The following is a 22,836-nucleotide window of genomic DNA, read 5'->3' on the forward strand; positions in this document are numbered from 1 at the left end:
CATGATATAACTTGTAAAAATCATAATTAATTCATACAAGCACATAAAAATTCTGAAATTTTTATCACAGATCTATATGCATACAACCTACGGCTCTGATACCATTGTAGGATTTTATCTATCACGGAAACATGGTAAAACATTTTTATTGATATAAAATCCATATAATACGCATACAAATCATGATTTAAATCGAGGGATCGTTTTCTAACCTTTAAAAGCGATCCAAGAACAACGAGCGGAGATCCCTAGTAGCTGCTCCTCAAGTGTGAAGCACTCCACCAGTATCCACCAAGAAGTCGATATAATGAAGGAGGAGGAGGTGGAGAGAATTAGGATTTTGTAAATTTTTAGGTTGAGGCAAAAATAAGGTTTATAATAGTATATTTATAGGCAAATTTTTCAACTGAAAATTTTCCCATAAAATATTATTATTATTAACCCTTTATTATTCTCACTAATAATTAAAACACCTTTTAATTATTAATCATTTTTCTAAACACTTTAGAAATAATTCTCTCACTTGATTTAATTTCCAAAAAATTAAATTCTTAATTAATAATATTAAGAACTTTATCTTAATTAATTTATAATCAATTAAATCTCATTTAATCAATTATTAAATTTTCCAATTAATTATTTATTTTATAAATAAATAATTATCAGCCATTATTAATTAATTCCTCCACCATTAAATCATTCTCTTTTATGTTGTGACCCTGTAGATTCAATATTAAGCCGGTAGTAGAAATAAATAATAATAAAACTATTTTATCATTATTTATATAAATTCTCTAATTCATTAAATATGATTAATTAATTAATCATATTTATTCTACATCTTGAGGGATACTTCTCAGCATATCGCGACTATCCGGATAATATGAATTCACTGCTTAGAATACCAAGAACCTATTCAGTGAATAGTTACTGTACAATCAATTCCTTCTACCCTGCAATGTCATGATTAAATATAAGGCATGGAACTTGTGTCAAGCCTATCTTATTTAATCACTTACTTTCCCATTCACTATGCTTAGTTCTATTTAATGTAAATTAGAAACTCCTTTCTAATTTCATTCACTCTGGCCAGTGATTCCTGAACTAGCATAAGTGGATCAACATTGAACATTCTCTTCCTTCACTGGAAGGGGTAGATCCTTTATTGATCATACACTATCTTCGTGTACAAATTCCTATACCCAGTAGAGCCCTTATAATTGTCTCTGGAGACTAAGAGCTAAACCAAAGCATAGTTCAGTGTACACAAGATGACTATGATGACCTCAAGTCTAAGGATACTTGTACAACTATCACTATGTGAACAACTGCTGACACGTGAGTGAACTCCATCACTTGTTCAGCTGTGTGAGTCATGTTCAGTGAACTTATTCTATAATAAGCACCTACATACTAGCTATAATATCACCACACAAATGTCTTTGAGAACAGATATCCTTCATAATGAAGCAAGCATAGTATATACCGATCTTTGCGGATTATTAATTACCAGTTAGTAATCCTACGACCAGGAACTATTTAAGTTTAGAGTTATCATCTTTTAGGTCTCATTATTATGATCTCATCACAATCCTTAAAAAGCTTTACTCTAAACTGTGGTATATCTTATTTAAATACTTAAAATAGATAGAGCCCACAATAAAAACAAAACAAGTCTTTTATTAATATCAATGAAATCAAAACAGATTACATAAAAGTTATTCCTAAATCCTCATACATGATTGGACTTAGGACATATCTCTTTCACACCTTATTTATTATAAATATGATATAATACAGACGCAAATTTCCCAGGCATTACACCTTACCTATGTTTGAATCCTTTTGCCATGAGCCTGGCCTTATAGGTCTCCACCTGGCCATCTGCTCCAATCTTTCTTTTGTATACCCACTTGCACTCAATAGGCTTAACACCTTCAGGCGCCTCAACTAGAGTCCATACTTGGTTGGTATACATAGATTCCATTTCGGATTTCATGGCACTATGTCATTTCTCTAGTCAACACTACTCATAGCCTCATTATAGGTCACAAGGTCGTCATCATCAATAATTGACAACTCATTGTCATTCTCAATGAGAAGGCCATAATACCTCTCAGGTTGGCGAGACACTCTCCCTAACCTACGAATGGGCTGTTCCACAGAAGTTTGTTCAGTCTGAACAGGTGTTTCCACTTGAACCGTAGTAGTTTGTGCTTCTTGAACTTCATCAAGTTCAATTTTGCTCCCACTGTTTCCTTCATGGATAAACTGCTTTTCCAAGAAGGTAGCATGTGTGGAGACAAACACCCAATGATCGGTATAAAACTAATACCTTAAAGTCTCTTTAGGATATCAAACAAAATTACATTTTACGGATCGAGATTCCAGCTTATCTCGGTCAACTTTCTTGATATAAGCTGGACATCCCCAAATCTTAACGTGTTTAAGACTCGGTTTCCTTTCTTTCCATATCTCATATAGAGTTTGAGGAACAGATTTGGAAGGCACCTTATTCAGTAAATATGCTGAGGTTTCCAATGCATAACCCCATAGGAATACTGGAAGATTCACATAACTCATCATGGACCGACCCATGTCTAACAAAGTTCGATTTCTCCTTTCAGATACCCCATTCAACTGTGGAATATATGGAGGAGTCCACTGGGAGACTATACCATTTTCTTTGAGATAATCTAGAAACTCTCCATTCAAGTATTCACCACCTCGATCTGATCGAAGAGTTATAATACTATGTTTGGTTTGTTTCTCCACTTCATGCTTATATTCTTTGAACTTTTCAAAGGCTTCAGACTTGTGTTTCATCAAATACACATATCCGAATCTAGATCGATCATCTATGAAAGTAATGAAGTATGAAAATCCACCCATGGCTTGCGTAGACATTGGTCCACATACATCTGTGTGTACTAATCCTACCAAATCTGCAGCCCTCTCTCCATTTCCATGAAATGGATATTTGGTCATTTTACCCAATGGACAAGACTCGCATGTAGGATATGATTCAAAATCAAAGGGGTCAAGTAACCCTTCCTTATGCAATGTCCGCAGTCTATTTTCACTAATATGACCAAGTCTGCAGTGCCACAAGAAAGTGAGATTTTCATCATCCCTTTTTCTTTTATTAGTTTGTTCAATCTGAAGTAAATTATGCTCTACGTCACATACATACAGACCATTATTTAAAGTACCACGTCCATAAAGAACATTATCTCTAAGAATAGAACATTCATTATTCTTAATAATGAATGAAAAACCATCCAAATCCAACATAGGAATAGAAACAATATTCCTCACAATAGAGGGAACGTAATAACAATTATTCAAAATAATAGTCTTGCCCATAGGCATATGTAAACTAAATGATCCTAGAGATATGGCGGCAACCCTTGCTCCATTGCCCATACGTAGAATCACCTCATCTTCTTCAAGAGTCCTACTTCCCTTTAGTCCCTACAACGAATTGCAAATATGAGAACCACAGGCGGTATCTAATACCTAAGTAGAAATTTGACTTAGTGACATATTAACTTCGATCATGAACATACCTGAATCAGAAGCGGTAGTCTCACTACCCTTCATCTTCTTCTTCAATTCTGCAAGGTAAACCTTGCAGTTCCTCTTCCAGTGCCCCACCTTGTTACAGTGAAAGCAAACAGCTTTGCTCTTGGGGTCTTCAGCTTTTGGTGGAATCGGCTTTTTCTCACCTACTTTCTTCTTCTTGGAAGGGTTCTCCTTCCTTTTCTTAGGATTAGAACCTTCACCAATTAGAAGAACAGAACTCTTCTTAGGGGGAAAATTCGATTCCACAGTCTTCAACATGTTGTGGAGTTCAGGCAGGCTGACATCCAGCTTATTCATGTGAAAGTCAACAAAAAACTGCGAGAACGAACTCAGAAGTGATTGCAAGACCAAGTCTTGGCTCAGCTCCCCATCCATTGCAAAAGCAAGTTGTCCAAGACATTCAATCAAATTGATCATCTTAAGTACATGGTCATTCACAGATGATCCCTCAGACATCCTACAACCGAACAGCTCCTTCGATATCTCATATCGAGTTGTCCTCCCTGCCACATCATACAACTCTTGTAGATGCATAAGGATAGTGTGAGCATTCATATGCTCATGCTGCATCTGTAGCTCAATGTTCATGGAAGCTAGCATGATGCATTGAGCAACATTTGCTTCATCTATCCACTTATGATACACAACATGTTCATCATTATGTGCATCGCTAGCAGGTTCAGTAGGCTTAGGTGAGTCAAGCACATATTCCAGCTTCTCAACCCTGAGAACAATTCTCAAGTTTCGAAGCCAGTCAGCAAAATTAGGACCAGTCAACTTGTGAGCATCTAATATACTCCGGAGTGATAGTGCAAAAGACATAACGTATATAGTAAATCTGTAAATGATGAACACATAACAACACTTAGCAAATATTCAATTTCATTTCAAAACACTATATGAATCGAGTCTTTATTCATAAGTGGCTCCCACTAGTTTATCTAATTTATACAATCCCTTTAAGTGAAAAATTAAGCATTCATAATGCTAGTGGGAATAGGGATCCTACATTCCATCACATAACCTCGGCTGTAACACGAAACGTCATGTGATGTTCAATAGACAGACAACTCTTGTCAATTATATCTTATGTTATTCCCTAATAAAACTTTAGCCTCTTCAATAATTGAGTCACGGATGTAGCACGACAGACTCAATATTCTAAGTTAAGTCTAACCCAACATTTCGTACAATTGAATCAGTCTCCAACGGCCCACGGCTGCAGCACGTAACGACCTTTAGATTCTAATTCAATGTACACATCTCTATGTAATAGACAAGTATTTCTTATTTTAAAATCAAAGCCCTCGGCTGTAGCACGAAACGACAATGATTTAAAAATAAGAACTACTTTCTACCATGTTGGAAGGCTTTGACCGACACAAGCCCGTTGTGTCATTGGCCAATTACTACTTGATATTATTTAATTTTAGAGGGATTATATTATTTTATAATCATAATCATATTATAAATAGATTCTTCCTTTTAAATTAAATATTTCAAATCAATAATCGATAATCAGATGATTCCCAGATCGGGGGGAGCATTGTCAAGAGGCGTCACTTAATACCTCTTTCATACAGATAGAAATCTGTTGTTGACAGAATCATCCTTTCTCTCAATATTGAAAATTCATATTTAATTACGTGTTTCATAAACACAAGAATCTCATGATTGTATTCATAATATTATTGTTAAGGCAAGAAACGATTCATATTCTAGATTTTCTAGAGCACGCCTTACATTGATTTAAGTCCACCTAAATCTATCATCGCATGGTAAACATAGACATATATCTCATATATAAAAATAAATAAACAAGTAAGCATGCAAGAAATTATCATGTCACACATTGATATAATGATGTATGAATTTATTATAGCATTTAAAAGCAATTAAAATAATTAAAACATGCTTTAAAACACTTTCGGAAATATAAACCGTTCAAAACTTTTATATACAAAATATTTGACCACTCCATTAGACCCGTCTCGGAAAAATGAATCCAACGATATATTGCACGCCCAAAACGGAGTTACGAAACTCCCAGAAATCAAATTAAAAAATAACAGATGGGCTGTAACGCATTACAGGAACGCGTTACAAGCCCTGTAATGCATTTCGGTAATGTGTTACAACCCTTTTAAGCCATTAAAAGGTTTAACGCATTCCGTGAATGCGCCACAGGGTGTAACGCATTCCCGGAAGGCGCGACACCTCCTTCCCTGCACAGCCGACAGCTTCTGCCGTTTGTCAGCTTCCTAGAACGCCGTGCCACCCCCTTTTAAAAGATTCAGCAGCAAACAAAATACATATATATACATAACAGATTATATATACATATATATTATTTAATTACGAGTTTTAATTAAAATAACTTCAAAAAATCATAATAATTAATCCACACATCAGAAAATTATGAAAAAAATACCCAGACGATCTACAACACTTGTAGAACCCAGATCTACAGTCAAAACAATTTTGAGTAACTATTTCTAATCGATCATAATTAATCCATGATATAACTTGCAAAAATCATAATAAATTCATACAAGCTCATAAAATTTTGAAATTTTTATCACAGATCTATATGCATACAACCTAAGATCTGATACCATTGTAGGATTTTATACATGACAGAAGCATGGTAAAACAATTTTCTTGATATAAAATCCAAATAAAGACATACAAATCGTGATTAAATCATATGAGATCGTTTCTAACCTTTAAAAATGATCCAAGAATGATGAGCGGAGATCCCTAGCAGCTGCTCCTAAAGTGTGAAGCACTCCACCGGTATCCACCAAGAGATCAATGTGACAGAGGATGAAGGGGTGGGAGAATTAGGGTTTTCTTAACTTTTTAGGTTAAAGCAAAAATAGGGTTATAATAGTATATTTATAGGCAAAATTTTCAGCTGAAAATTTTCCCATAAAATATTATTATTATTAATCCTGTATTCTTATTAACCAATTAACTAATAATTAAAAAACCTTTTAATTATTAATCCTTTTTCTAAACACTTTAGAAATAATTCTATCACTTGATTTAATTGCCAAAAATTAAATTCTTAATTAATAATATTAAGAACTTTTTCTTAGTTAATTTGTAATCAATTAAATCTCATTTAATCATTTATTAAATTTGCCAATTAATTATTTATTACATATATAAATAATTATCAGCCATTATTAATTAATTCCTCCACATTAAATCATTCTCTTTTATGGTGTGACCCTGTAGGTTCAATATTAAGCCGGTAGTAGATATTAATTATAATAAAACTATTTTATCATTATTTATATAAATTCTCTAATTCATTAAATATTATTAATTAATTAATCATATTTATTCTACATCGTGAGGGATACTTCTCAGCATATCACGACTATTCGGATAATACGAATTCACTACTTAGAATAGCAAGAACCCAATCAGTGAATAGTTACCGTACAATCAATTCCTTCTACCCTGCAATGTCACGATTAAATACAAGGCATGAAACTTGTGTCAAGCCTATTTTATTTAATCATATGCTTTCCCATTCACTATGCTTAGTTCTGATTAATGTAAATTAGAAACTCCTTTCTAATTTCATTCACTCTGGCCAGAGATTCCTGAACTAGCATAAGTAGATCAGCATTGAACATTCTTTTCCTTCACTGGAAGGGGTAGATCCTTTATTGATCATACACTATCTTCGTGTACAAATTCCTATACTCAGTAGAGCCCTTATAATTGTCCCTGGAGACTAAGAACTAAACGAAATTATAGTTCAGTGTACACAAGATGACTATGATGATCTCAAGTCTAAGGATACTTGTACAACTATCCCTATGTGAACAACTGCTGACACGTGAGTGAACTCCATCAGTTGTTCAGTTATGTGAGTCATGTTCAATGAACTTATTCTATAATAAGCACCTACATACTAGCTATAGTGTCACCACACAAATGTCTATGAGAACAGACAGCCTTCATAATGAAGCAAGCATAGTATGTACCGATCTTTGCGGATTATTAATTACCAGTTATTAATCCTATGACCAGGAACTATTTAAGTTTAGAGTTATCATCTTTTAGGTCTTATTATTATGATCTCATCACAGTCCATAAAAAGCTTTACTCTAAACTGTGGTATATCTTATTTAAATACTTAAAATAGATAAAGCCCGTAATAAAAACAAAACAAGTCTTTTATTAATATCAATGAAATCAAAACAGATTACACAAAAGTTATTCCTAATTCCTCATACATGATTGGACTTAGGACACATCTCTTTGAGAAGTAGATAAGCAAATTGGCGGAGATACAAGTATTAAGATCTTACGATTTGATCGTGGGGGTGAATACTTCAGCACCGAATTTAGAGAGTATTTGAACGAGTGTGGTATTGTATCACAAATCACTCCACCAGGAACAGCTCAATGGAATGGAGTTTCAGAGAGGAGAAATCGCACCTTGTTGGACATGGTGCGATCGATGATGAGTCATGCAGATCTTCCAATAAGTTTCTGGGACTACGCTCTAGAAACAGCGGCTTTCACACTTAATCGTGTTCCTACTAAGAAGGTTCAAAAGACTCTATATGAGATATGGAAGGAGAAACGGTCAGGCATGAACTTTATGAAAGTTTGGGGATGTAAGGCGTTAGTGAAACGTCAAGTATCTGACAAGCTTGGACCTAAATCCGAAGAGTGCATTTTTTTGGGATACCCTAATAAAACAAAGGGATATTATTTTTATAATCCTTCTGAGCCGAAAGTGTTTATTGCTCGAGATGCTGTCTTCATGGAAAGAGATTTTGTTTCCAAAAGAAACAGTGGGAGAATTATAGATCTCGATAAAGATAGAGAACCACAAAATAGCATTGAACCTGAAGTGGAACAACAGCAGAATAATGATAATGCTCAACAAACACAGGTTGTTCGTAGACCTGGTAGAATTCGCCATGAGCCAGACAGATATGGATTTCTCTTGACTCGGTGTGGTGATTTGATGCTCATAGATGAAGATGAGCCTCTCACATACCAAGATGCTATGAACAGTCCAGACTCTAAGAGATGGCTTGAAGCCATGAAATCTGAGATAGATTCCATGTACAAAAACCAAGTATGGACTTTGGTTGATCAACCTGAAGGGGTAAAACCCATAGGGTACAGATGGGTTTTTAAGAAGAAAAATGCATGGATGGAAATGTTCATACCTATAAAGCCAGGCTGGTTGTAAAAGGTTTCAAACAAATTCATGGTATTGACTATGATGAAACTTTCTCACCAGTGGCTATGGTCAAGTCTATAAGGATTTTACTTGCCATTGCAGCATTCCATGATTATAAAATCTGGCAAATAGATGTCAAAATAGCCTTCCTTAATGGAAGCCTTGAAGAATATGTGTACATGACACAACCTGAGGGTTTTGTCGATCCAAGAAATACTGGCAAGGTATGTAAATTGCGTCGATCCATTATGGATTGAAGCAATCCTCTAGGAGATGGAATATCCGTTTTGATGAAATAGTCACAGAGTATGGCTTTGTTCAAAATGAAGATGAACCGTGTGTTTACAAGAAGGTTAGTGGGAGTTATGTGGCATTCATAGTACTGTATGTTGATGATATACTACTAATAGGGAATGACATACCTTCTCTAAAGGCTATTAAGACTTGGTTAGGGAGCAGTTTCTCCATGAAAGACTTTGGAGAGGCATCCTACATTCTAGGAATGAGGATCTATAGAGAAAGATCTAGAAGGATGATCGGTCTAAGTCAGAGCACATACATTGATAAGGTCTTGCATCGTTTTGAATTGCAAAATGCAAAAAGGGGATATGTCCCCGTGTCTCAAGGGATAACGATCTCTAAGGACCAGTGTCCGAAATCATTGGATGAGAAGGACCACATGAATAATACGGGTGAAGGTCAGTGGATGACAGTCAAGAATATTCTAAAGTACCTGAAAAGAACTAAAGATTCATTCTTGTGTATGGAGGATAAGAGAAACTCGTTGTAAAAGGTTACACCGATGCAAGCTTCCAAACAAACAGAGATGATACTGTATCACAGTCCGGTTTTGTGTTTTGTCCAAACGGAGCTGCTGTAAGCTGGAAGAGTTCAAAACAAGAAACAATAGCTGATTCTACAATGGAGGCTGAGTACATTGCAGCTTGTGAAACAGCTAAGGAGGCTGTTTGAATTCGAAAGTTCATTTCTGATTTGTGAGTGGTTCCATCGATCGCAGATCCCATTGATCTATAATGCGATAATAATGGAGCCATTGCACAGGCTAAAGAACCTAGATCACACTCCCGTGCCAAACATATACTCAGGAGATTTCACCTTATTCGAGAGATTAATGAAAGGGGTGATATACTTATATGTAAAGTGCACACAAATGATAACATTGCAGACCCACTGACCAAAGGCTTATCGCAACATAAGCACGATGGTCACACTAGTTCCATGGGTATTAGATATATGGCTTATCAAAATTTTTGTTTTATTTACAATTATCTGCTGCGTTTTATGCCTCGGAACCCAACAATGGTATTAAAGCTACGTGTATAAGGGGCTGATTTGGTTACGTGTTTACTGTATTTTTACAAGTATGCATGTGTGATGAGTCTGCCATGATAACAGTTATGTTATATGAGTCTTGCATGATAACAGTTATGTTATATGAATGATATGATAAATCTGTTAATGATTTATATGATGATACTAGTATGTTTAAGATCTGCCATAACTCATATGTATGCGATCTCTTATAATATGTATACTGATACATGTTTTTGGTAACTGGGATATGGGTCATGTGTATACTGATACATGCTTCTGGAATTGTATTCTGATACATGTTTTGCTAGTTTTCTGTTATTTGATTTTGCAAAAATTTCCGCGGTTTAAGGTTTCGTTTTAATTTGTGCTTATGACATATGCTTTACTTATTTATTATTCTTGATTGGATCATGAAAAAATAATAAATAGTATGTCATCTTTATATGATCTATCATGTTATTTACGATTATCCACTGTGTTTTATGCCTCGGAACCCAACAGAAATACCAGTCGTAACATCCTCTCCCCTTTAAAGGATTATGTCCTCAGAATCTAGGAGAATAAGTGAGGATACCGGCTACGCATATCCGACTCTATTTCCCACATTGACTCTTCAACCCCGGGATTTATCCAAAGTACTCTTACCAACTTGACCAACTTATTTCTAAGACTCTTCTCTTGTTAGTCGAGTATCTTGAAAGGTTGCTCCATAAATGACAAGTCTTCCTGAATCTCTATAGGTTCATACTCTATCACATGGTTGATATCAGGATTGTACTTCTTAACAAATGACACATGAAACACATTATGCACATGCTGATAATGAGGCGGTAAAGCTAATTCATAGGCCAGCTTCCCTACTTGACTCAAAATTTCAAAAAGACTAATATATCTAGGCGCTAACTTCCCTTTCTTTCCAAATCTAGAAAATCCTTTCCTCGGTGATACCTTCAGCAATACGGCTTCACCTACTTGGAATCTGATATCCCTACGTGCTGGGTCCGCATACTTTCTTTGCCTATCTTGAGCTGCAAGTAATCTCCTCTGAATCAATTTGACTGTCTCATACATTTGTTGTACCAATTCGGGGCCTAGAATCTTTCCTTCTCCCACTTCATCCTAACTGATTGGTGATCCGCACTTCCATCCGTATAAAGCTTCGTACGAGGGCATGCCAATACTAGAGTGATAGCTGTTGTTATAGGAGAATTCTACCGATGGTAGGTGGTCGTCCCAACTTCCCGCAAAATCATACGCACAACTGCGCAACATGTCTTCAATTGTTTGAATTGTCCTTTCGCTTTGACCATCGGTCCGCGGATGATACGCCGTGCTTATGTTTAACTTTGTGCCAAGACTTTCTTGAAATTGCTTCTAGAATCTCGAGTTAAATCGTGGATCTCTGTCTGAAACTATCAATACAGGCACACCAGGTCGTAATACGATTTCACGCACATACAGATGGACCAATCTGTCCAATGAATACTTCTCATTAATTGGAAGAAAATATTTCGACTTCGTAAGGTGATCAACTATAACCCATATAGCGTCATGTCCGGATTTCTTTCATGGTAATCCTACTATAAAGTCCATGGCAATGTTTTCCCACTTCCATTCTGGAATCTTTAAGGGCTGAATTAATCCGCTTGGTCTTTGATGTTCTGCCTTCACTTTTTGATAAGTATAGCACTTCACAACCCATTCTGCTACCTCTCACTTCATATTCGGCCACCAAAAGTTCTGCTTCAAGTCCTGGTACATCTTGGTGCTTCCCGGATGGATTGAAAATCTTGAATTGTGAGCTTCTTGCAATATCTCATTCTTCAATTCAGTCACATGACGAATCCAAATTCTTGAGGAAAACCTTAGTATACCTTTCTCATCCCTTTGAGTACAAATCTCTTCTCCGATTAGTTGATTATTCTCCTGTTTCATCACTTCTTCCTGACATTTCTTTATCTTTTCCAACAATGTTGGCTGAAAAGTCATAGTATGACAGATCTCTTCAACTTTTCCGCAACCACAAAGTTCTAATTTAAATCTCTTAATTTCTTCGGATAATTCCTTTGGTATTGCTACCATATTCAACCTCTTCTTCCTACTCAAAGCATCCGCTACCATGTTCGCCTTTCCCGGATGATAATTTATCGAGCAATCATAGTCCTTAATCAATTCCAACCATCTTCTATGCCTCATATTGAGCTCCTTCTGAGTGAAAATAAACTTTAAACTCTTGTGATCCGTGTAGATCTCACACCTTTCTCCGTAAAGGTAATTTCTCCAAATCTTAAGTGCAAATACTATAGCTACTAATTCCAAGTCATGTGTAGGATACTTCATTTCACGTGGTTTTAGCTGTCTTGATGCATACGCAATCACCTTGTGGTGTTGCATTAGCACACAACCCAGACCTTTATGTGAAGCATCACTGAAAATAAAAAATCTCCTTGATTGTCTGGTAATACTAACACCGGAGCTGTAACCAACCTCTGATTCAGTTATTGAAACCTATCTTCACATTCTGCATTCCATTCAAATTTTTTATTCTTCCTAGTCAACTTAGTCAATGGCGTGGCAATTTTCGAGAAATCTTTAACAAATCTTCTATAATATCCCGCCAATCCAAGAAAACTTCGCACTTCCGTAGGTGTCTTTGGTCTCTACCAACTCATAATTGCCTCAATCTTTGCCAGATCCACTTTAACTCCCTCACTTCCAATTAAATGTCCCAAAAATTTAACTTCCTTTAACCAGAACTCACATTTAGAAAACTTGGCATACAACTTCTCTTGTTGGAGTATCTCCAATGCTATCCATAGATGTTGTATATGTTCTTCTTCTGACTTTGAATATATAAGAATATCATCAATGAATACCACTACAAACTTGTCCAAATACTTTTTAAATACTCGGTTCATCGGATCCATAAATGATGTAGGGGCATTAGTCAACCCAAAAGGCATCACTAAGAATTCATAATGTCCGTATCTTGTCCTGAATGCTGTCTTCGGGATGTCGTCTGCTTCAATCTTCAATTGATGGTATCTTGATCTTAAATCAATCTTGGAAAAGCACTTAGCTCCTGGTTCCGTGCCTGGAGCAAGGTTGATCTCAAACTCAATTTGTCGATCTGGCGGTAAACCTGGTAGTTCATCTAGAAACACATGTAGAAATTCGTTGACTACGGGAATATCTTCTATGCTGAGGCTCTCTCTTTCTGAATCTACTACATAGGCTAGGAACGATTCACAACCTTTCCTAAGCAATTTCTTAGCCTGGACGATTGTAAGAAACAATTGCTCTTGCCTCCGACCCTTAAATACCACTTTCTCTCCACTCTCCGTCTTTAAATACACTTTCTTAGATTTAAAATTTATCTGAGCGTTATTATCTCCTAACCAATCCATGCCTAAGATTATATCAAACTCCCCTAACTTGAAAAGTATCAAGTCTGCTGAAAATTAATGTCCCGAGATATCAATCTCACACTCAGGATATAATTGATTCACAAGAATCTTCTCTTGATTCGTAATTACCACATCTATTAACTCATTCATAGTCATTTAATCACATTCAAGTTTATCAATAAAAGTTTCTGATATAAAAGATCTCGTAGCTCCAGAATCAATCAATACCTTAGCTTCAACATTATTCATTAAAAGTTTACCTGTTATCACCTTAGAATTCTGAACAGTGTCCTTCATCTTTAAATCAAATGTCCTTGTTGTTGCTTGTAGAGTTGTTGTAGATGGTGGAGGTAGTGCCAATAACTCAGCTGGCATGTTTGCACTAGTACTTGCCACATTCATCAAAGTCTTAACTGGTCCAGTTGACTTGCATTCCCTAGCTATAAATCAAGTCTTTCCACACTTATAGCATGTAACTCCCGGCTTCGGTACCTTACACTCAATAGCCAAGTGTCCCTTGTGGTTACATCTACAACATGTCATGTTCAGCTTATTACACACTCCTGGGTGTCTTTTTCCATAATGCTTGCACTCTAGTCTCTGGAATCTATTTTCTCCAACTTGCCCTTGGCTTGACTGGTTGTTCCCCTTAGGATCTTGTCTCTTATTCAAATTTCCCTTCTTCTGAAAATTTCCACCTGTAATATCTGGGACATGACGTGTAATTATTTGTATCAATAAATGATTTTATGTGATTTTATGTGATTTTGGTGAATTATTTGATGATTGGCGTGGTTATGTGGATGTTCATATGTGGTAAAGTCTAGATATGTTAATTTTATTATATCCAGAATAAAATATAGAGAAATAAGCTATTTTTATGGTAATTTTTGGAGTATTATATGATTTTATATTGATTTATGAATTTATTAACTATTTTCTGAATAATTCCAAAATTATTTTATAAACCCGGGAATCGTCCAACCTCAACCGTTTTTACGTTTTTATAACCCGAAACTCTTCCGAAAACTCCTTCCTAACCTAATCTGGTAATTCCGAACATTTTCCATGTTTTGACTTTTTTGATTTGGATTACGGTTTGATCTGTGCGGGGCCCGGCGCGATATTTTTGATACGCTAACCCTTTTCGATAACATTATCTTCGTATAAATCGTTTTATAAAAGCCTGGTTTTGATAATTATCCGAAATAGGATAGTGCTTATCCAAAACAGAATAGTGTTTATCCAAAACGGATAATGTTTATCAAAAACAAACGTATTTATTGATCCAACACGCTCCAGAACGTACTAATATTCTGTAAATATAAATAGCCCTTTCTTATTTCATTTTCACGCGCAAAATCATAATCAGACAGTACAAACCCTGAAAAACCATAGAAAACTTTATTAAAATACCGTATTCTTGAAAATCAATCGCACAATCGAAGGTGTTATCAAACTCCGATTCAGGCGTACAATATATCAAAACGAAGCTCTCGAAATCTTCTTTCTGAATCAACCATTTATTTTTGCCCAGAAATCAAGGTATTTTTCTGATTTAATTATATAAATTCGAATTAATTATGGATTAAAATATGAATTTTTGTTCTTGATGTTTTTGATATGATTTGATGGCATAATCGTGTAGATCTTTTCTTTTTGGTCATTTTGGTATATTATATGTCAAATTTGAAGTTCACTAACATGGTTAAATTTTAGTTTGATTCTCGGATTGTAAACTAGGGTTTATAATTGTTTGAATGTTCTTAATTCGATTTGGGGATTTCTATTATGTTAATTCTGGGAATATTTGAAGGTTGAATGTTTATCGTGTTGAGAGGAATCGATTCATGATTTTTAGTTGATTTAAAGAGTTGTAGTTTAGCAGATCGGAAAAATAGGGTTCAGCGGCGGCAGAATTATTCCATCGGGTTTTTCGGCCAAACGATTGATTTATTGTACGATTTGGTTGCATAATCAAGCTTCTGGAGGTGTAAACTTGTGTTCCTGTAATTTTGGCAGAATCTTGGGCTCGTGTGGCGGTTTCCGGCGAGCTCAGGGGCGACGTTAATGGTCGTCATCGCCGGAACCGGTGAAGTGGGGAAGACGACGGTAAATTACCTTCTAACCCCTGTAGTTTCGTGCTTTTTACAGATCAGTCCCTGCAGTTGAAAACCTTTACAAATCACTGATTTCTGTTTATGAAATTCGTAAAAACTATATTTCTATTTATATTTTATTTTCAGAAAATTGTTTTAATTATTTAAAAATCCCAAAAATTCATGATTTAATTTCTGAAAAATATTTATTTATTTAAAAATAAATCTTAATTATTTAATTAATTAATTTTAGTTGATAATTAATTATTTAATTAATCAATTGATTTAAATATTAATTGATTAATTAATTAAATAATTGTAATTGATTTAATAATTAGATTTAATTATTTAAAATTGATTTAAAAATTCCAAAAAATAGTTTCAAACTTTAAAATATTATTTTAAATTATTCTCAAGACTCGATAATTATTATAAAATTATTTTAAAGTCAAATTCGGGTGTTTGAACCCTATCATTTAATTATAAAATGATTCGGAGTCCAATTTTAATTCCGAAAAATGTTTAAAAATTCGTATTAAATACCTGGAAAATTATTTTGACCTCGAATCTTCTTTGAAAAATTATTTAGATTGAATATATTACATGTTATGTGTTATATGTGACTGAATGCCGTCTAAGATGATTATTTGTGCATTGTTTGATTGTTTTTGCTGTAACTTTCAATCCGTAAATCGGATTTGGGTAAAACGAAGGGTAGATAAAAGCCTATGACGTCTATGTGACGAATAGAGTAGTATGAGATTGAGTATTGATAGATGCTTGTGATGCCTAGCAGAGTAAGCGAGACATAGAAAAAGAAAGTCATTGACCCGTAATTATGAATTAAAGTGTAGAAAGAGAAGGCAAGTGATTGACGAATAGAAGCAAGGCATAGAAAAGAAGGAAAGTGATTGACGAGTAGAGTTGTTAGATGAGTACAAGTAAAGTTGGAAATCATCTATGATAAGGCAAGTCTTTCTGAACCTTTCTTCGAAATATATTATGATTAGTTCTAAACTTTCTCATAACATGTTGCTATTATTCAAAATAAATCTTATTTTATATTGCAAGCGCTTTAAACTATTCAACCTTGAACCCTGATTCTTATTGATCTTGAGCCATAAGCCTTATTCTTCATAAACCATTGATTGTTGAATTCTCAGATACGAGTCCGGCATTTAGGATACTACTCCACAAATATATACACACCGGAAACCAAGTATTTTAAAAAACATTCTTGAGCACGCAAAAACTTATACACCCTGGAATACCCTATCACATCAAAGATCAATACCCTGTATTATCATTGAACCATTGTTCTCCCGATACTTGATTTTTCATCAAACTTGAAGCCATTCTTCATATTTACACTTTGATATACCCTGGTGATACCTGTGAAATGTGTTATGCTCTGATAGAAATGCTTTATCAATGTTGATTATGATTCTGTTTTATTGAATTGCAATGGTTATCATATTGAATTGTTTTAGAATTGGATGGTTTTATAAATGTGGGCCAGATTCGTGGTCAGACCAGATTCATGGTCATATTAGGCCAAAGTGTGCCTTGGATCCAGTATATAGAGCAAAGCCGGGAGCCTTGCTCGGGGTTAGTGCGTGAATGATCAACAGCCTAACCTTGTTTTAAAAAAAATGAAAAGAATATCCAATTCTATTCATTGCTTATTTAGAAACTTGATTTATGAATCATCTCAACTGATCATTGTTGGACCTCATTTATTGCTATTATGACTTGCTGAGCTAGTTAGCTCACTCTTGCAAATCTGTTTATGTTATTTTACAGTTAAAAAGGAAATTGTTGGTAACGAGAATTCCCAGTCCAATGTGCGAGCTAGGATTCCAGGATAAGACTGATCGAGTTAGTAGGAGTTTTATTATGTGGATGAGATATGTAAGATTATAAGAATGATGTCATTATCAGTTGTAAGTGGAACTAGTTGGGATTTGGTACAATGTAATAAAAGTTAAGGTGGTTATGGATTATTTTCATACTGTAACCTGTTGCGATCCATGGTTATGGTAAGAAGGGTCTTTGCATATATCTCTTTCATAAGCAGGTATTTATATATTGTGTTTGTGTGCGTTGTGAACCCCAAACCTCTGACCCGGGTTTGGAGGGCGTCACACCACCTTTGTGGAATCCAATCCTTTTTACACTCCTTTCTTGTGTGCTTCCAGGTTCAGACTTCCCTCCATAAAATAGAACCATTATCTTCTTGTTATCCTTTTCTTTCCTTGATTGGATCCCATTACTCTCAATCAGAGTAGCTTTCTATACTATTCCAGCATAAGTATCAAGCTCAAACATAGCCACTCTATCTCTGATCCAAGGCTCTAATCCTTGTTGGAATCTCTTTGCTTTTTCCTCCTCAGTATTCACATACTTCGTCACAAACCTTGACAGCTCCATAAACTTCTTCTCATAATCCCATACAGACATACTTCATTGCTTCAATTCAAGAAATTTAAGCTCCATCTGATTCCGCATGTACTTAGGGTAATACTTTTCCAGAAACAACTTCTTAAATCTTTCCCATAAAACCGGATGATTTGCCTCCATAACTTTCACTGAATCCCACCTATAGATGACTTCACCATTTAGAAAGTAAGTAACAAAGGGCATCTTCTGATCTTCTCCTAGCTGAACCAATTCAAAAGCTCTTTCCATTTCCTTAATCCATTTGTTAGCTATTACTGGATCAGTGGTATCATGAAATGCAAGTGGATTCAAATTCTGAAAAGCTTTGAAAGTGACAACTTGTCGAGGTGGTACTGGTGGATGAGGTGGTTGGTGTGGTTCACGGTTATCTTGGTTTTCAAATTGTTGTTGAAAAGTTCTTTGTTCTTGAGCTATAGCATTTGTTTGCTGTTATAAGGTTTCCCATAATCGAAGAATATTAGGATCTATGGTAGAAGTTGTTGTCGGGTTCTTCTTTTTAGGTGGCATGATCCTGAAATAAAAGATATATCAAAACAGGTATGAACAATACATATAACTCAAGGTTAGGGTGTCACAAGTCATGATATTCACATACACGATCGTGTTTTAAATTAAACAATAAGGGTGATGTATATAAAGGCGTAAAAACAATTGAAAGCAAATAGAACGATAGTGCATAATTATCGAAATTAAGGTCAAGGTACATCAAGGTCATAATAGAATCTGAATCTAGGGATAACATGCTTAATTAAAGGAAAACAACAGGGAATTCTATAAATTCCAACAACACAACGACATGAAAAGTAAATAATTGAAGGAATTAAGGCTCCACTCCATCAGAACGGGGTCCGGTAGTCTTCTCCTCACGAAGTGTCTTCACAATATACTGGAGCTCATCCGCAATCATCGGGATAGTATACTGGCTGGTACAGTCTCAGTGTAGTGGCATCTCATCAAGCTTAGTGTTAACATACTGAACCAAAGTCTCAAGTCTCGCAATCATCTGATCCTTAGGCTTTCCTCCATAATTTCGGTTGTCCGGATACACGTTCTTCAATCGCTCTAACAGTCGATCGTACTTGCCCTGAAGCCTGTCAAACTCACGCCTCAACTCAGTATACATGGAGAAAGCAATTGTGTCAGACGGTTCAGAGGATGATGAGGAATGCGCCCTCTGCTTTCAAACAATGCATAAATATATATATAAGAGAATTATTAGCGGATGACTCGAATATCCTATACTTACACTCTCACGTAATATTCTATAACCTATGTATATATCCTATAACTTATTTGGGCTGTCCAGGGACTCTAAATCGTAGCTCTGATACCAAAACCTGTCACACTCCATTTATGACAAAAGAAACTATACGAATAATCACAACAGTTATAAAAAAGAAATCAATACATCTGAATCCAAGATCTTACAGTTTAGGGTTTGGAACAGCCCAACACTATTAACTATTACAACCTGATTTCAATACCGAGTCCTCACACAAAACGATCACTATACTACCTGAGCTCGAACATACGAATCGGCATCACAAGTCTTACAGCCGGTCTGCTTAATTCTAACCATATCTGCTAGCTGAAATATCAGGGTGAAAGCAAGTAGTGAGCCAAATGCTCAATAAGTGCTATATAATTCATAAACAAGAATGAAAGAATAATCATGGAAATGAAAGATCCAATAATATAGTAACAAGAGATAAACTTTCAGGGTGATGGCATCATTTATTTGTAACAATCAATTAAAAACCCTTTCTTTATCAAAAACCATTTTATGACGCTACGGATTACAGCCGGTGATCAGCCGCGAAGTAATCCCGAACCTCGTTGGGTTCTAGAACATTAATGGGATCCCTAGGCAATTTTTAAGCCTATAAATTAAGAGCGGAAAGACTTGCGTCTCAGTCCAGATCCACTATTTAAAGAAAACATTCATTCCCCTTTGGGACTAAAAATCCACTTTTAAATTTTCATTTTAAAATTTGATGCCAAGTGACGGTTAAATTCTTAAATAGTGAACATCTTTATCAGGGGTTCCAGATCAACTTCGAAGCACATGGAATAGGTTCAATCAATTTTAAGGCCATGATCAACTATACCGATATCTTATCAAATGGGATTGCAAGGTTTCTATTTTCAAGGAATCTGATCACTAAACATAAGGGTATTAACCAAATAATCAGGGTTACATTTGAGTTCATGACATTAGCTCAGGGTGCAAGAACTAAAGTTGTTAGTTGTAACTACATAGGGTTGGCTTTAGATAGATCAGCAATTTAATGTTTAAAGAGATTACAATATTAAACAAGATTTTTAAGGACTTGGTAATGAAGTTTAACAGGGTTGTCATAAAGAGCTAGGTCAAACTAGGTTCAATGTAGTGGTTCCAGATAAGACATAGGTATTAAAATATAAAGAAGGTAAGCATCATTTTAAAGTATAACAAGGTATCATGGTTTAGGGGTAAGAATAGAGTTATCAAGAAATCATGAACAACTTTAAGGAATAACTGACTTTTAGGTGTCAAGATAAGGTTATTGAGTATAACTTATACAGGGTTCAGCATTACAATTACTTTGGTATACTAGCATGGTATGACTTTTGAATTACTTGCATAACAATCTTCAAATAAAGTTAAACTACTTGCATTAGATACTTGAGGGTTTATGGCACTTGCATATAATACGAAAGATAGAATTGAAACACTTGGATCATGTATATATGTATATCAAGGTAATTCAAAATACTTGCATCATATATAAAAGCTGGGTTAGCACACACTTGCAGTGTAAACAAAAAGATTGGTTGAAACACTTGCCTTCAGAAAGGCTTGACTTGACTAGCAGGTAGGAGCAACTGGGAGCTTTACTCGACTTTAATGACAAGTTTACCCTCTCCTCGCGAGCCTACACAAAATAATAATAACCTCATTATAATATATTCTCACCAACTCAACCTAATTATAAACCAAAATTAAGCACAGTAGCACTTAGGCCTATATACACATACATGTTTACAATTACCTTATAAGCATAATAGTTCACACAGCCACATATGCTCACATAACATATTTAAGTACATAATAATATATCAACACACTATATTACATTACTAAGCTTGGATGATCTTACTCCACTTACTTAAGTCCCTTAGTTATGCTAAACTAGTCAAAACTCCTTAAATTTACCTCATAACTCGAAGTGCCTTTACTAAACCATCAAGTTCCTATCAACCCTTACCTAGGCCCTACACTCTAATGAACTTATACTATCTTAAAACTATGATGGAAAACCTAGGCCTCACTCATAAGTGCTCTAAAACTAAATGTTATGTGAATGTGCTCGTTATAGTGATTTCAGGATGACATCAAAGGTTTCTTGAGTACAGTTGACGCCCTTACACTTCAAGTTTACCTCACAAACTTCTACACTAGACTCTATTGATCATAAGGTAACTCCCAAACTTGGTGTGACTCAAAGTCCTAGCTTGGGCCTCCCTAGGCCTAAGCTTAAAGTCCATGGTTCCCCTGATTTCTAGACAGAAAATTGTCATATTTTGTACTAACTTGTGATACATGATTCTAACTCAATTCCTATGAACTATGGCTGGAAAAAACACCTCTGACACTCCCTATAACTAGGTCCAACCAAGGCCTAGTGAGGGCCTACCCATGACATGGTCAAAACTCCTCATTTCTAAGTTGTAGTAAAAATGTCCTCTGCTGGACAGATTTAGTGTTTTCACTCGTGCACCTAACCAAACAACCTACAAACCTCTAAAAAACATCTAAAATTTGAAGTATACCCCTAGTAATAGCTTGTGGTGACTTGGGACTCAAAGTGTATTACAATGACAAGGTCAAATCTCACCCTAAACCTCATGTTACCAAACTGAAAATCTGCAGAATTTTAATGTACCCTTTCCACCATGATTCCCACTTGACAAACCAAACCAGACATCAACCAAAACCCAAACTAAACCTCAACCAAGGAAACCTACTGAACTAACACTCACACACACAATATTGTCTTAGTGGAGATCATCCTTACCTAAAGTGCAATATAGCAAAATAAGAGTCAAAATAATACACTAATTACAAGTCATCACAATTTCGATAATAACAACTCAAATCCTCCATATATATACGAATCGAAATCATATAAAAACGAGCACAAATCATAGTTAATATCTTAACTCAACTGAAATTAGAGTTTATTAACAAAAAAATCAATCCAAATGATCAAGAACTTTCGAAAATTATAAGTTGAACCTATACATGCATGCTCTCGAACTTACAAGCCAAAAACAATATGGTTTCCATATAGATTTCATCATAGAATAAACATGCAAGCCTAGAATTAACCATAACTAATATGATCACTTAGCATGCAAAGAGTTTTATCGAGTTATTATTTCCAAATCCATGCTATTATCACATAAACATAAAAAAAATCAAATAAAGCAACAAGAACACCATCCATTCGGCTCCTAACAAGTCATCACCGAATGGATTAGGGTGAGAACAACATTTGCACAAGTGTGAAACACTCATGTCTAGCCATTCTCAACCCCATGATAATATATCTCATGGTGAAAGCCTTAGATTGACAAGAATCAAGGGTGTTTACTTTGAGTTTAACAAAACACTACCATACAAGATTAAAATATAGATTTTTCATCATAAATTCTTTGGATTATAAATTAACAATATATGGGAAGT

Source organism: Apium graveolens, chromosome 9 (genome assembly GCF_009905375.1).
Source record: "Apium graveolens cultivar Ventura chromosome 9, ASM990537v1, whole genome shotgun sequence".
Lineage (NCBI taxonomy): Eukaryota > Viridiplantae > Streptophyta > Magnoliopsida > Apiales > Apiaceae > Apium > Apium graveolens.